This window comes from Crocuta crocuta, unplaced genomic scaffold (genome assembly GCF_008692635.1).
Source record: "Crocuta crocuta isolate KB4526 unplaced genomic scaffold, BGI_CrCroc_1.0 scaffold221, whole genome shotgun sequence".
NCBI lineage: Eukaryota > Metazoa > Chordata > Mammalia > Carnivora > Hyaenidae > Crocuta > Crocuta crocuta.
The window spans coordinates 6,099,153-6,114,343 of NW_027528610.1; the positions used below are offsets into that span (position 1 = coordinate 6,099,153).

The window sequence follows — 15,191 nt, forward strand, 5'->3', positions numbered from 1 at the left end:
CTGAGGAACCTCCACACTGTTTTCCAGAGGGGCTGCACCAGTTTACATTCCCACCAACAGTGTAGGAGGGTGCCCGTTTCTCCACATCCTCGCCAGCATCTAGAGTTCTCTGATTTGCTCATTTTAGCCACTCTGACTGGCGTGAGGTGGTATCTCAGTGTGGTTTTGATTTGTATTTCCGTGATGAGGAGGGACATACACTCCTTCATCCCACATTTGCTTTGCTCCATAACAGTCTCCAGGAAATGGGGTACTTAAAGATCACAATCATCCTCTTTGTTTTTTTAAGTACGCTCTATGCCCAAGGTGGGAGTCAAAGCCACAACTCCAAGATCAAGAAGAGCATGTTCTACTGACTGAGTCAGCTGGGTGCCCCATTCTCTTCCTTTCTTTTTCTTTCTTTCTTTTTCTTTGTGAGAGCGTGTGCACACACAGGTGCGTGAGCAGTGGAGAAGCAGGGGAAGAGGGAGAGAGAGAATCTTAAGCGGCCTCCACGCTCAGCACAGAGCCTGATGCTGGGCTTGTGAGATCATGACCTGAGCCGAAATCAAGACACTTAACCACCTGAACCACCCAGGTACCCCCATTCTCTTCCTTTCTTAATGTTAGTTCAAGGCCCCCATAGTTTTATAAGAATCCTGTAATAGAAACAACTGTATTGTCCGGGAATTTACTATAACCATCACTGATGGTTTTGAGCTCACCAGGGACCCTCTGTCTTTTTTTAGTTCAGTGAAATATAACATTTATTGAGTTTCTACTCAGGGCCGAGCTGTGTGCTGGGCTCTTGGGAGTGGGCTCAGTACAAAGTTGAATCAAACATCCATTCACTCTTGAAGAGCTTTTGAGGCTGTTTCTTCTCTGCCACATGTGAATGAAAAAAATGAATTGTTTCACTGAACAAATTAACTGAGGGCTTACTCTGAGCAGAAACTAGTAAAACCCATCCAGGGGATAAAAATCGACAAGAAACACGGGTGTCAGGGAAATAAGAAACCGGAGGTAAACCCAGGGGTAACCACAGCACACAGAATTGATCCTACAGCCTCTACAGTTCCGAGAAGGGAGCGGTGCTATGTTTACCTCCCAACTCCCCAGCTGCCAACTGAAGAGAGAAACAAGATCACCTGTGTGTCCGCAGTATAAAAACATGCAGGAAAAAAAATATCCGAACCCTGCAACTCTTCTGGAAAGAACATTCTCTTCTCTTATTCTCCTAACATGGACTCCTCTGTGGTGTGAAACTAATGATGTTGCTGGAAGACACACAGGGAAACAAAGTCCCCCGGGTGTGAAGGGCAACAGGTAGAAACACAGAGGTCGTACGCCAAGGAATAGAGGAAGGACCCCTCGACGGACCTTGCGGAACAGGGCACACTGCAAACGGGGAAGGCTCCCAGAGGCAGAAAGAACAACTTTCTCAGCAGAAAGCACAGCCTAAGTGAGGACAGAGTTCGAAGGAAACAAAACATCTTTTGAAACAGGCAAGCTGCCTGCAGTGGCTTGAGTGTAGGTAGAAGCAGGTCAGAGGGGGGTGAGCTGGAGAGGCAGGTGGAAGCCAGACTGCAGAAGTTCCTGAAGGTGAGGTGAGGGGTTGAGACATGATTCTGTATGCTGTGTTTTGTCTGGAATGGGAAGATATGGGAAGTTTATGACACCAGCCAGGAGCCCTGGGGGTGATGGATTCGAAGAAGAGGTGCCAACACTGAACCCACAGCTGGCGAATAACAGCGTAAAGATGAGGAGGACATGAACTGGACAGTGGACAGGGAAACAGGCAGACAGAGAAAGAACCATGGGAACGGGGCATTGACTGGCTTTGGCTCATGGCTCAGTCCTTGGCTTAGAATCTACATACTCTGCAAAGTTTGCTAGATGCAAAACTCTGGATATGACAATATATATATGATATATGAGGAACTAAAGGATACAACAAAAAAAGGCTTTGGGTTTTATAACCTGAGAATCCAGAAGGATTCCGTAGCATTAAGCAGACTAAAGAAGACAGAAGGGTCTGAAGTGTGTTTACGGCATACAGATGAGAGCTCTGATCTGCGGTTGCTTGAAGGGCATCAGTTGCAAAGGGGCAGATGGGCCGATGGAAATGTTCCACACCTTGATTGAGATGTTCGGTACCTAGGTGAGTACGTTTGTAAGCCCCGCCCAGCACACACCTAAGAGCTATGTGTTTTATTCCACATTCATTTACCTCCATAAATTGAATCTTTTCAATGAATTTAAAATTTCCAGCATACACAGTTAAAGAGATTTTAGTTCTGCCTTCAAGGAGTTTGTATAAGCAGATAAATACAAAAGAACCCAACAATAAGGAGAAATATAAGGTGCAGAATATAAAGGCCAGAGCGTAGTTCTGGGTGGGGTTCGGGGAGGGGCTATTTGAACTGGGTTTTGAAGAATAAGTATACTGGAAATAAAACCATCATAAGGCAGAACAGGAACCGTAATTTGCTAATGACTCATGGCGTGATCAAGTTCAGACACATTTATTGCAACACATTTTGAGGCGTAATACAAATCTGCACAAGGATATGCCTCCGAAAGAGACTGTCGAGCAGTGTGGAAGAACACGGGTTTGGGGGTGGGCTGTTTTCAGGGTAAGCTCCAGCTATGCCCTTTATCGGCCTTGTGGCTTTGGCAAATTACACCAGCTCCCTCCAGTACACATGCTAATATCTCTACTATCTGGTAGTGGTGAGAATGAGGTCCATCAATGAACGTAAAATTCTTCATCCACAGCAAGTGTCTGTGAGTGTAAATTCAAGATTTGATTACATAACAAGGGCCTGTGCTTCAGATTAAAACGATTGTTAAAATATGGGGTGCGTGGGTGGCTCGGTCGTTAAGCGTCAACTTCGGCTCAGGTCATGATCTCACCATTCGTGGGTTCGAGCCCGCATCGGGCTGTGTCTCCCTCTCTCTCCGATCCTCCCCTGCTCACGCTGTCTCTGACTCTCAAAAATAAATAAAACATTAAAAAAAATTTTAATGATTGTTAAAATAACACACCAAACAATACCCATAAAGTTATATGTTTATTTTCAAATATTTCAAGTCTGAAGGTTTTAAGGTTTTAAGGTTGGTGTTTTTCACCTGTGAACCCCTGGGGACCTCCTGAATTTAATTTAGGACTCCCTGCAGTGCCTTATGTTAAGTCCAAACATGTTGAACGTTTATCACGATGATGCATATCTAAAACAGAACGTTCTACCCATATGTGGAGGTGGGGGGAGGTGTGCACCGTGTGTGCCATGGACGTTCTTTCCTCCTCAGTTAAAAGAACACACGTGGAGATCATGTGTCCCAGCTGACTGTGGGAGGCAGTGAATCACACCGCACATTCTGACCCCTGGCCCCTCGCAGGGTGTTTGAGGCCCAAGAAATCACAGACAGGACAATCTGTTGGTGTAAAAGACTTCTTCTGGAAGTCATCAAGCCCCTGACTGATCTCACTAACGAACCATGTGGCCAACACTGATCTTTCCCCAACCCAATCTCTTGAATCAACCAAATTGCTGGAATGCTTAGCAAGTCCATCTTCAAGGGGGAAACATAGGTCCCGGTGGAGAAGCGCTCCTAATGAGCTGCGCCCCGTGCAACACATCAGCACAGTCACGGCGGGGGACAGAGGTGAATGTGAGAGAGCAAGGCTGCTCGTGTTGGCTTTTTGAAATGATGATATTTTTCGAGCAGTCTGCCTCCCCCGCTGCCAGAGCGCTCGCCACGGCGGTCCGGCCCCGCTTGCGTCGTGGGCAGGCATCGGTGGGCTTGCTGACAAATCATAGGAAGTCAGTGGGTTTTTCTAATCCTTCTCTGGGTTGTCTGGTGGACGGAGCCGGTGTCTCCTCATTTCCACATTGTCTGATATTGATTGTAATGACAAGAACTGTCTTTCTTTCTAATTTCTTTTAACGTTTATTTATTTTTGAGAGACAGAGCATGAGCGGGGGAGGGGCAGAAAGAGAAGGAAGCAAAGAACCCAAAGCAGGTGCCAGGCTCCGAGCTGTCAGCACAGAGTCCGACGTGGGGCTCAGACTCACAAACCATGAGATCATGACCTGAGCCAAAGTCGGAGGCTCAAGCAACTGAGCCCCCCAGGTGCCCCGAGAACTGTCTTTTTTTTTTTTTTTTAATTTACATCCAAGTTAGTTAGTATACATAGCAACAGTGATTTCAGGAGCTGATTCCTTCATGCCCCTCACCATCTAGCCCATCCCCCTCCCACACCCCCTCCAGCAACCCTCAGTTGTTCTCTGTATTTAAGAGTCTCTCAGGTTTTGTCCCCCTCCCTGCTTCTATATTATGTTTGCTTCCCTCCCTTATATTCATCTGTTTTGTATCTTAAAGTCCTCACTGGAGGGAAGTCATATGATATTTGCCTTTTTCTGACTGGCTAATTTAGCTTAGCATAATACCCTCTAGTTCCATCCATGTAATTGCAAATGGAAAGAGTTCTTTCTTTTTGATTGCCGAGTAACACTCGTGTGTGTGTGTGTGTGTGTGTGTACACCACATCTTCTTTATCCATTCATCTATCGATGGACATTTGGGCTCTTTCCATACTTTGGCTATTGCTGATTGCACTGCTATAAACATTGGGGTGCATGAGCCCCTTAGAAACAGCACACCTGTATCCCTTGAATAAAGACCTAGTAGTGCAATTGCTGGGTGGCAGGGTAGTTTTATCTTTAATTTTGGGGGGAACCTCCATACTGTTTTTCCACAGTGACTGCACCAGTTTGCACTCCCAGCAGCAGTGCAAAAGAGATCTTCTTTCTCTGCATCCTCGCCAATATCTGTTGCTGCCTGAGTTGTTAATGTCAGCCATTCTGACGGGTGTGAGGCGGTATCTCAGAGTGGTTTTGATTTGTGTTTCCCTGATGATGAGTGACATTGAGCATCTTTTCATGTGTCAGTTAGCCATCTGGATGTCCAAGAACTGTCTTTTACGGGGAAACTGTGAATATGCCCGCAGCTAACGAGCGACAGAGTTACTTCTGTGAAGTGAAGGACAGATTAAAATGGAAGAAGGAACTGAACATCTTATTTGAAGGCAACATGGATGAAGGGAGCCAGAACTATCTCTGAGTCTAGGAGGGAAGCTGTGCAGGTAGGGGAAGGCAATCATCAGAAGTGAGCCGTCTGCCACACCCCTTGTGGCTTGGGCGGCGTGCTGAGGGGCAGTGTTGTAGGAAGTCATGACTTTCCCCAGAGGCACAACGGAAGTGTTGCTGTGAGTCTATAACCGTGGATTTTAAACCTTCAGGGTCTAAGCCTTGGATAACCTCCCAGGATTCCCTGCCGATTTCAGATCTACCGTGCACTGACTACCCAGCTCCCAGCATGCACTTCACAGACCTGCGACCTCATCCTGGTTCATGATGTAAGACCACACGGGGTAAGAGGTCAGAATACTGGAGTTCCAAGTTCAGCTCGGCCCTTGAGTGTTGGGTGGCGTCTCCAGTACTTAGGAAAGGCTGTGTGTTGTCTCTTAGCTGTTTAGTAAATCCTTCCAAAATACCGTGACTTTAAACAACCATTCGTTACATGTCAGAGCTGCTTCAGGTCCAGAATCCAAACAGGACACAGAATCCAGAAGGGCTGGCTTGTGCTTTGTTCACAGTATTTGAGCTTCTTCTAGAAAACTTAAAAGAAGAACCTGAATCGCGACGTCCGGGTGGCTCAGTTGGTTAAGTGTCCAACTCCGGCTCAGGTCATGATCTCGCGGTTCGTGGGTTCGAGCCCCGCGTCGGGCTCTGTGCTGACTGCCAGCTCAGAGCCTGGAGCCTGTTTCAGAGTCTGTGACTCCTTCTCTCTCTGACCCTCCCCTGCTCACACTGTCTGTCTCCTTCTCAAAAATAAATAAATTTTTTAAAAAAATAAAAAGAAGAAGAAGAAGAAGAACCTGAAGACCAGAAGCTGGAGGATCCACTCAACATGGCACGCTGGTGGCGGGGTGCGGCATAACAGCGGCTCGCAAGCCACACCATTTGGGTTCACATCCCAGTCTATCCCTTGCTCTGTGGCCTAAAGCGAATTGCTTCATGTCTTTGTGGTTCAGTCTCCGCATATTTAAAATGTGGTAGGTTAGATTACTGGCAGATATTCACTCCCAACAGTGCCTTCTCTCTACCACCCCCAGCCTTCATGGGAGGAGTATTTGTCCCCATCCGTCAGTGTTAGGCTCAGCTCTCTGACTTGCTCTGAACTCATGGTGGCCAGAGCGCAACTTCCCACCTCTTGATTTCAGGCTCAGCAACATGCCTCACTTTGCCAAGGCAAGAAGATTTGACACCCGTAGAGATTTGAAACGAGTTTGCCCAGTTTTGTTGTCCTTTTGCATATCCTCCATCGTTATGCGAAAAACACACTCCAGTCAGGCCCCTGGCTCACAGAAAAAGAGACACGCCCAGAGCCACGTGAGCCCAGCCTGCCACTTGGAGCTCACTTCGGCTGTGCCTGGACCAGATGCCCTGAGTCTCTGCTGAACTGCGGACAGTAGACACTCTAGGAGAGATGAAGTGATGGGCATGTTAAGAGACAGAAATTTGTGGGGAAGTTTGTTACACAGTATGGCTGAGGCGATAGCTAACTGATACAGGTGGTAGCGTAGAACCTGTCACATAGGGTCATGCGGATTCTATGTAAGGTGCTTATAACATTGCCTGCTGCTAGGGCTGACTCAGGGAGCTTTCAGCCTACCTCTCGGCATGCAGGGTGACTCTCCACCCCGTCTTCCGGCCCTCTTTCCCCGGTGCATGCATTTCACCTTGCCCCAGGCTTTCCTGTCTTCCACTGAAACTCTGCCTCACCCCTCACACCTTTCCAGGTGGTGAGCAGCACATCCACCTTAGTACAATGGTGGGAAAATGTTCTATCCGCCTCGCCTCCTCCCACCTTGCTGGGAATCAGCGATTTGTTATTTCTGTTGGTTTTAAACATTGATCGGAGTCAAGGCCTTCTTTTGTCTCCCCAGGAGAAATGAGTCACGGTGAAGAATTCGGGCGAAGGATGTGGGGACAGGCAGGCTGCTTCAGGCCAGGAGGCGGAGGAGGGCTGCGGAAAGCGAGGACAGGGGCTCTGAAGCTGGCGGGGCTCCGAGGCAGCCTGGCCCCGCTGCACACAACAGCGCCCTTTCATGCCCTTGCCAAGCCCTCCCCCCACGCTCAGGGCCGACAGTCCCCAGCTGTGCATGCAGGTGCCCATTGCTGAAAACGTGAGCTGATGCTGCAAACCTTGGGAGAGGGGCCGGATGTCTGGAGCACGAACAGCATTGCCCTGGCCTCCTGTACAGGGCGTGTGACCTCCCCCCGGCGTGCACAGTGGAGGTGGGAAGCGGGAGGTGAGACTGGCCGGCCCGCTAGCCTGGGCAGCATTTCCCAACCTCGTCACTATGAGGGCCTGGCTCCTCCTCTGTGGTGGGGACTGTCCTCTGCACTGCACATTGCAGAGCGGCACGTCATGATCTCACAGTTCGTGACATGGAGCCCTATCTTTGGCTCCATGTGCTGACGGTGTGGAGCCTGCTTCAGATTCTCTCTTCCTCTCTCTCTGCCCCTCCCCCACTCGTGTTTTTTGTCTCTCTCTCAAAATAAATAAATAAACTATTTATATATACATATACATTTTAACATTTATTTATTTTTGAGAGACAGAGAGAGACAGATCATGAGCAGGGGAGGGACAGAGACAGAGGGACACACAGAACTGGAAGCAGCTCCAGGCTCTGAGCGGTCAGCACAGAGCCCAACGCGGGGCTCGAACCCACGAACCGTGAGATCATGACCTGAGCTGAAGTCGGACGCTCAACCAACTGAGCCCCCCAGGCACCCCAATAAACTATTTTTAAAAATTACTTAAGGAACGCCTGGGTGGCTCAGTCGGATGAGCATCCGACTTTGGCTCAGGTCATGATCTCACGGTTCGTGGGTTCGAGTCCCACGTCAGGCTCTGTGCTGACGGCTAGCTCAGAGCCTGGAGCCTATTTCAGATTTTGTGTCTCCCTCTCTCTCTGACCCTCCCCTGCTCATGCTGTCTCTCTCTCAGAAATAAAAAAAAAAAAAAATTAAAAAATTTTTTTAAAAATTAAAAAAATAAAAAAATCACTCAAATAGACTCCCAGGTGATTCTGATGCACATTCAAGTTTTTGAATCACTGCTTAGTCATCACAGGCTCCGCCCACCTCGGCACTCAGCGAGGCCTCACTGGGCAATGAGGCCTCACAGTCCAGGTTAGGCCCAGGTTGCTGCTTGCAGCTCCATTTTGGGCTCAAGCCTCAATTTTGAGTTCCAGCCTCGGTTATGGCACTTGCACCAGCTCCCTGGAGCCTTGACGGGTCATTTTGTTGTCTGGGTCCCAGAATTGAGGTCCAGCACTACCCATGCACAGGGCTGCCTGCACCTGAACTTTGCCACCACCTCAAACGTCTTGGGTGTCTGAACGGAACCAGGGGACGTCTGCACACCCAAGTTGTGAGGGTGGCCCCACCCCTCCAGGAGCAGCCCCGGTCTAGGTCTTGTTCCCCAGCCCCGGTGGTGGCCGCCACCTGACCCCCCAGCCAGCCTCACGGCTGCGCAGGAACCACAGGGGCCTCCAGCCAACCTGCCTCCCGCGCTATCGCTCCCGCCTTCCTACCTGCTCCAGAATGAATTCAGTCCTTTTTCAGAAAGAGCTTTCCTGCCACACAGACAATGAGACACATCAGAGATTGCAGGGCTTGAAGCCAGTGACGAGGAGGGAAGAGAAAGCTATGGCAAGAGTAAAGGTAGAGAAGACTAAGTGGGGAAGAGATCAGGCCCGAAGAGCATGGCAGAGACGCCAGATAGCAAAATGAATCACTGCCGTGGAAAGGAACGAAAAAACGACAGGAGGAGAGAATTATATATGAGTTGGGCTGGGAAGGACAAGCATGAGGTAGCATAAATAAATGTTTGGAGACCCAGAGGGAATTTCGGTTCCTATAAAGTTTCTCAACTAGCTCTAGAAGGAGGAGGAAAAGAAAGCCAGATAATGGAGACAGAATTTAACCTATAAACTCGTGTGGAAACTAGAATGTTCCCATGGGTCTCTGCATGGGAATTTGCCTCTGTGAGTTATTCGTAGAATGTTTGCCTGGCTTCTTAACCCGGGGAACAAAAGACCAAGGTCTTAAAGGGGGATCGTGGGTGAATCTTAATGAGGCTGATTGTATCCGCCTGGATTCTTAATTGTAAACAGCAGGACTTAACTCCTGCTCGTCTAAACAGAAAATGAATTTATTAAGGAATAATAAGTCATTCACAGGGTCTCCAAGAGAGTGCATCAGACTCGGGGCAGACAAGGTCGGCCACGGTGCCGGAACACCACAAAACAGGCCCGGCAAAGCCCAGCCTGCTGACAGACGTGGAAGTCACACTGCAGCCTGACCTTGCGTGAGAGAGGAGGCTTTGCCCAGATGCCCAGGTACAGCAGAGAGGCCCATCTCCCAGGCAAGGCGTGGTGCAGACGTGTGTCTCTTAATATCCAGTCCTTCCATCCCGTTCACAGCTGTTCTCAAGTCGAGGCGACTTTACCCACTGAGGACATCGGGCAATATCCACAGACAATTTTATCTGTCATCACTGGGTGGGGACAGGCAGTGGGGGAGTGGATGTCACACGGAGGCCAGGGATGCTAACCACCCAGTGACACACAGGACAGCCTCCCACTGCAGAGAATGACCTTGACTTACATGTCCATCATGCGGGGGTAGAGAAACCTTGCCCATCAGAATAAGACCTGCTGTCTGTCACTGAGACTCTGGCCATCCAAGAAAAAGAATGACATTCTCCAGCCTCATTTGCAGCAAAGTGAGGCCATGTGACCACGCTCCAGCCGTTGGGTTTTGGACAGAAATGGTGTGTGCAGCTTTGAGGAAAGGGGCTTGCACTCGATCCCTGTCAGCACAGCCTGCTGTAACAAAGCACCACAAAGTGACTTAAACAGCACGCATTTCTTGCTCACACTTCTGGAGGCTGGGAAGTCCAGCATCATTGGCGGGAGGAGCCGGTGCTGGTGAGGGCTTGGGCTCCAGCCGCGCATCGTGCTAGGAGACCTGTGGATGCTCCCGTCCTCAGCTGTCGTCTTCCAGGATTCCCTCACACATCAACGGCTTGCACTTCATCCCTGTCTCAGGCTCTGCTTGCGGGGGAATCTAACTCTGAGCAGTTGTCTAACTTCAAGCCCAGCTCTAGGCATGAAGACAGTTTGGATTAATTAATGTATTTTTTTCATTTATTTTTTCATTAAATTTTTTAAAATTTATTTCTGAGAGAGAGAGAGAGAGACAGCGTGAGCAGGGGAGGGTCAGAGAGAGAGGGAGACACAGAATCTGAAACAGGCTCCAGACTCGGAGCTAGCTGTCAGCACAAGCCCGACGTAGGGCTCAAATCCACGAACCGCGAGATCATGACCTGAGCCAAAGTCGATGCTCAACCGACTGAGCCACCCAGGTGCCCCTATTTTTTTCATTTAAAACAAAAATTATTTTAGAGAAGAGCAAGCAGGGGGAGGGGGCAGTAGGAGAAACTCTCAAGCAGGCTGCACACTCAGTGCAGAGCCCCACACCGGGCTTGATCCCACGACCCTGGGATCACAATCTGAGCCGAAATCAAGAGTCAAACGCTCAACCGACTGAGCCACCCAGGCACCCTTTGGATCAGTTAATATTTTTAAATAATGGCAATGCAGCAAGGCCGAGCAAGCTTCCCAGCTCAAGGCTGTGGACGTGAGCACAGAGCTGTCACCCACGGTCTAAACACAGGGTGCAGGTTCGTCAAGCACAGACAGATTCCAGACGGTCAGATCCAGGCACCACATTAAATATAATTACGTGTTCGTGTGCGTGTGTGTTTGCTGCATAAAACGTGTGCAAGCAAAATTGATTGCTGTACAAAACAGAAATCTGACCCATCAGAAAATAAAATCTTTGCGGCAAAAAGAGCCATGAGAGAAGCGAATGTGTGGGACAGCACCTCCCAGGTTCTTTACGTGACTAAGTGGATCAGAGTTCTCAGGCAGAAAAGATTAAATTGATCCCCAGCAGGGGGCAAGGAAAAAAAGATCCTTATTTCTCCATCCCTGTTGCCTACATCTGCATACCCACCCCTCCCTGGGGCATCTAGGAAGGCCCTCCTCTGCATCCATGACAATCTCCCACCTTTTATAGGTTACATGATTTCTGGAAGAAACTTCACTGGCTGTAATTGTCACCGAAATAATTGTGACGCCTCCCCGACAGAGAAAATATAACTTCACATAAGTGCCAGTGAAAATGGAATGTCAGAACTATTAACTATTAGCATTAAAACTTAATACACGAGCACAAGGTGGAAATGATTCTTTTACTCTCTGTCATAATCAAAGATTTTTTTTAAGCACAGTTTGCTTCTATTGTAACAGATGGGGAAGTCAGTATTACATATAATAGATCAATGATTTAAAAAAAAAATGAGACTCAGAAAGATACTTCAAAGACCTGCTTGTCGTCATCCTTTTCTTCTGAGCGTTCAGGTGCATAATTTCCAGTTTTAACAAGAAAGCATGAGGGCGCCTGGGTGGCTCAATCGGTTAAGCGTCCAGCTTCGGCTCAGGTCATGGGTTCGTGGTTCGTGGGTTCGAGCCTCGCATCGGGCTCTGTGCTGACAGCTCAGCCTGGAGCCTGCTTCTGATTCTGTGTCGCCCTTGCTCTCTGCTCCTCCCTCACTTGCGCGCTCTCTCTCTCACTCTCAAAAATAAACATTAAAAAACATTTTTAAGTTGTATATAGGAGGGACCCCCGGGTGGCTCATTTAAGCATCTGACTTCAGCTCAGGTTATTATCTCATGGTTTGTGGGTTTGAGGGCCACGTAAGATTCTGTGCTGGCAGCTCAGAGCCTGGAACCTGCTTCAGATTCTGTGTCTCCCTCTCTCTCTGCCCCTCCCCTCTCATGCTCTGTCTCTCTGTTTCTCAAAAATAAGTAAACATTAAAATAAATAAATAAATAAATAAATGAAAATTAAATGATCCTAAGACAGAAAGCAAGGAAGACGAGCAAATATCACCATCTAAAATGTGGCCTGAGGCCTCATGGGATTCAATTATCGCATAGATGTAATAAGAAACCAGGCCTTTAATTAAATCACCCTCTTGTACAGAAGCAGCAGGACTACTTTTATGGCATCATTTCAGAATTGAAGTTTAGTTTACAAGCAGTGGAAGGCGTAGGTCCACATGGACACTCGGGCTGGTTTGGATGGTGTGCGCGCTCGTGACGCAGGAGAGCTCAGAGCTTGTCCGTCAACCAGGCATCTCCCCGTCCTGCTTCCTCGTTAAACCTTCTCTACCAAGGATCCGCCCCTGTCATTACCAGTTAGATTGGTCTTTCCTGGGACTTCCCATAACCCCAGAGTACGCACTCTTTTGTGAATGTCATCTTTCACTCCACGTGAGATTTTGCACACTCGTCTTTGTATATTGTGGTGTGAATTAATAGTCCATTCCTCTTTATTCCTGACTAGTACTCCATTCTACGGCCACACCACTGCTCTGTTAGCCAGTCTCCTGTGCGTAGACACCTGGACCCTTCCCAGGTTTTGGTGACTGTACATCAGACAGCTTCTCACATACTTTCTCTTATGCAACGATCTTGGGGTGAGGTTGCTGGGCACCAGATAGATATGTGCTAAACTTCTTTTTTTTTTTTAATGTTTATTTATTTTGGAGAAACAGAGAGACAGAGTTTGAGAAGGGGAGGGACAGAGAGAGAGAGGGAGACACAGACTCTGAAGCAGGCTCCAGGCTCCAAGCTGTCAGCACAGAGCCGGACGTGGGGCTCAAACCCACAGACCGTGAGATCGTGACCTGAGCCAAAGTCAGACGGTCAACCAGCTGAGCCATCCGGCACCCCTCTGCTAAACTTCTTAACAAACCACCAAATTGTTTTCCAAAACGTGTGGCACTATTTTTTTTTTTTTAACTAAGCCAACTGCCAAGTGGTTTTCCAAAGCAGTGGCAGTTGTGTTTTGTTTTTTTCTTTTTTAAATAATCTCTATACCCAAGGTGGGGCTCAAACTCAGAATCCCAAGATCAAGAGTCGTACGCTCTACCAAGTGAGCCAGGCAGGCGCACAGAGGTGGCACTATTTTAAATTCCCGTCAACCAGCACTTTCTGAGAACTCTGGCTATCCTTGCCCCCCTTGATTATGGTCATAATATCATAACACCAGCCACTGAGGTGCACGTTGAACAGACTTTCATTGTGGCCTTACGTCACTTGCTTCTAAAGGGCTTCTTTGCATGCAAGGGTTGAACAACAGGTGTTTCATTAAATAATAATGATTTGGGGTAACTGTCATTATGAAGGCTGCCAGTTCAGCATTTTGGAAAACAATAAATCACAAGTGGGGCGCCCAGGTGACTCAGTTGGTTGGGCGTCCGATTTCAGCTCACGTCATGATCTTGCAGTTCGTGGGTTTGAGCCCCGCGTGGGGCTCTGTGCTGACAGCTCAAAGCCTGGAGCCTGCTTTGGATTCTGTGTTTCCCTCTCTCTCTGCCCCTCCCCTGCTCACACTCTGTCTCTCTCTTTTTCTAAAACATAAATAAACATTAAAAAACATTTTTTAAAAACTACATCAGAAGCAATAAGAATCTAGTTCTTAATACAAGGACCCATCTAATAACATTATGTTTTACATAGTTACATTTCATATTAGTGACCTTATCAAACTAGGGTGACGTGGCTTCTAAGTATGCCGTCATAAGATGAAGGATGGCTGGGACATGTAATGATAATGGATACACAGAAATGGGGCTGCACGTGGGGTGAGGATGCAGGTGGAGAAACTAGGCGACTAATGTCCAGTCTCTTCATCATCTTTGACAGGCTCGATTTAATCCCAGGGTCATGGTGGCCCCTGGAAATTGCATTCATTCAAATATCTACTGAGCACCAACCTTGCGCTGAGAATTTGGTATAAGGTCACTACCTGATAGATACGGCCCCTACCTTCGTCCTGGAGGAGGCGATTTAGTGAATGAGTCCAGACACACAGAAAGGAATTCCAGCACGCTGCACTGAGGGCACATCCCATCTTGGATGGAAGACTCCATGAGAAAGTCCAGGAGGGTGAGTGGCTTCCACAGCTACAAACCCGTGAGGGGTCCAGCCAGAGAGACAACCATAGGAGCCAAATGAGAGCGCATGGGAAGCAAAGCAAGTCCGCAGTGGGAGAGGTTTGCGGGGGCCAGATCTTGAAGCTCTCGTCAGCCATGTCCAAAATGTGGACATTACCTAGAGCCCAAAGGAAAGCCTTTTTCTGGGTTTATGAAGAAACGTGAAATGATGCCTCTACAGGGGAAAGCAGTTTGGTGTTTTCCTCAGCGAGTTCAACATAGAACTAATGTGCCATCCAGCAGCCCTACTCTTGGGAATGTACCCCAAAGAGCTGAACCCACGCTCGCGAACAAAGATGTGCACGCAAATGCTCACAGTGGCAACTATTTACGACGGCCCCAAATTGGAAACAACGCAAATGTCCATCGACAGATGAGCAGATAGATTAAATGTGGTATTATAACGGAATATCATTCTGGTATAAAGAGGAAAAAAGTACTGTTACCGGCTATGATGTGCCTGAGCCTGGAAAATGTTATGCTAAGTCCTAGAAGCCAGACACAAGAGCCTTTAGGAACGACCCAGATTTGGCAAATCCATGGAGATCTGTGGTCGCCGACGGAAGTGGGGGGAGCCGGGAATGAAGAGAGACTGCTTCCCGGGGATGGGGTTTCTTTTTGGCATGACGGAAACGCTCTGGAAATACGTAGGTGGTGCTTGCACAACCTCGTGATGACTGAAGGGCCACCAGCAGACAGTTTTATGCTGTGTGTGTTTTAACACAACTGGTTTTGTCGTTGTTGTTGTTTGGGTTGGGTTGGGTTTTGTTTTCTTTTTTGTGTGTGTGGGTTTTGTTTTGTTTGTTTTGAGAAAGAGAGAGTGCAGGTGGTAGAGGGAGAAAGAGAGAGAGAGGGAATCCGAAGCAGGCTCCATGCTCACTGCGAAGCCCAACACTGGGCTTGATCCCACGGCCCCGAGATCATGACCCTGGCTGAAATCAAGAGTCGGGAGCTCAACTGACAGAGCCACCCAGGCTCCCCCACCACAGGTGGTTTGAAAG

At 48.3% G+C, this 15,191-nt stretch overlaps 1 long non-coding RNA gene across 1 annotated transcript; it reads left to right on the top strand.

Moving 5' to 3' along the window:
- Positions 1-1,546: 1,546 nt before the first annotated feature.
- LOC144223931 (uncharacterized) lies at positions 1,547-7,641 on the top strand. Its single transcript, XR_013332880.1, has 3 exons — positions 1,547-2,140; positions 5,285-5,416; positions 6,995-7,641. It is a non-coding gene; the product is annotated as an uncharacterized LOC144223931 (long non-coding RNA).
- Positions 7,642-15,191: the final 7,550 nt, after the last annotated feature.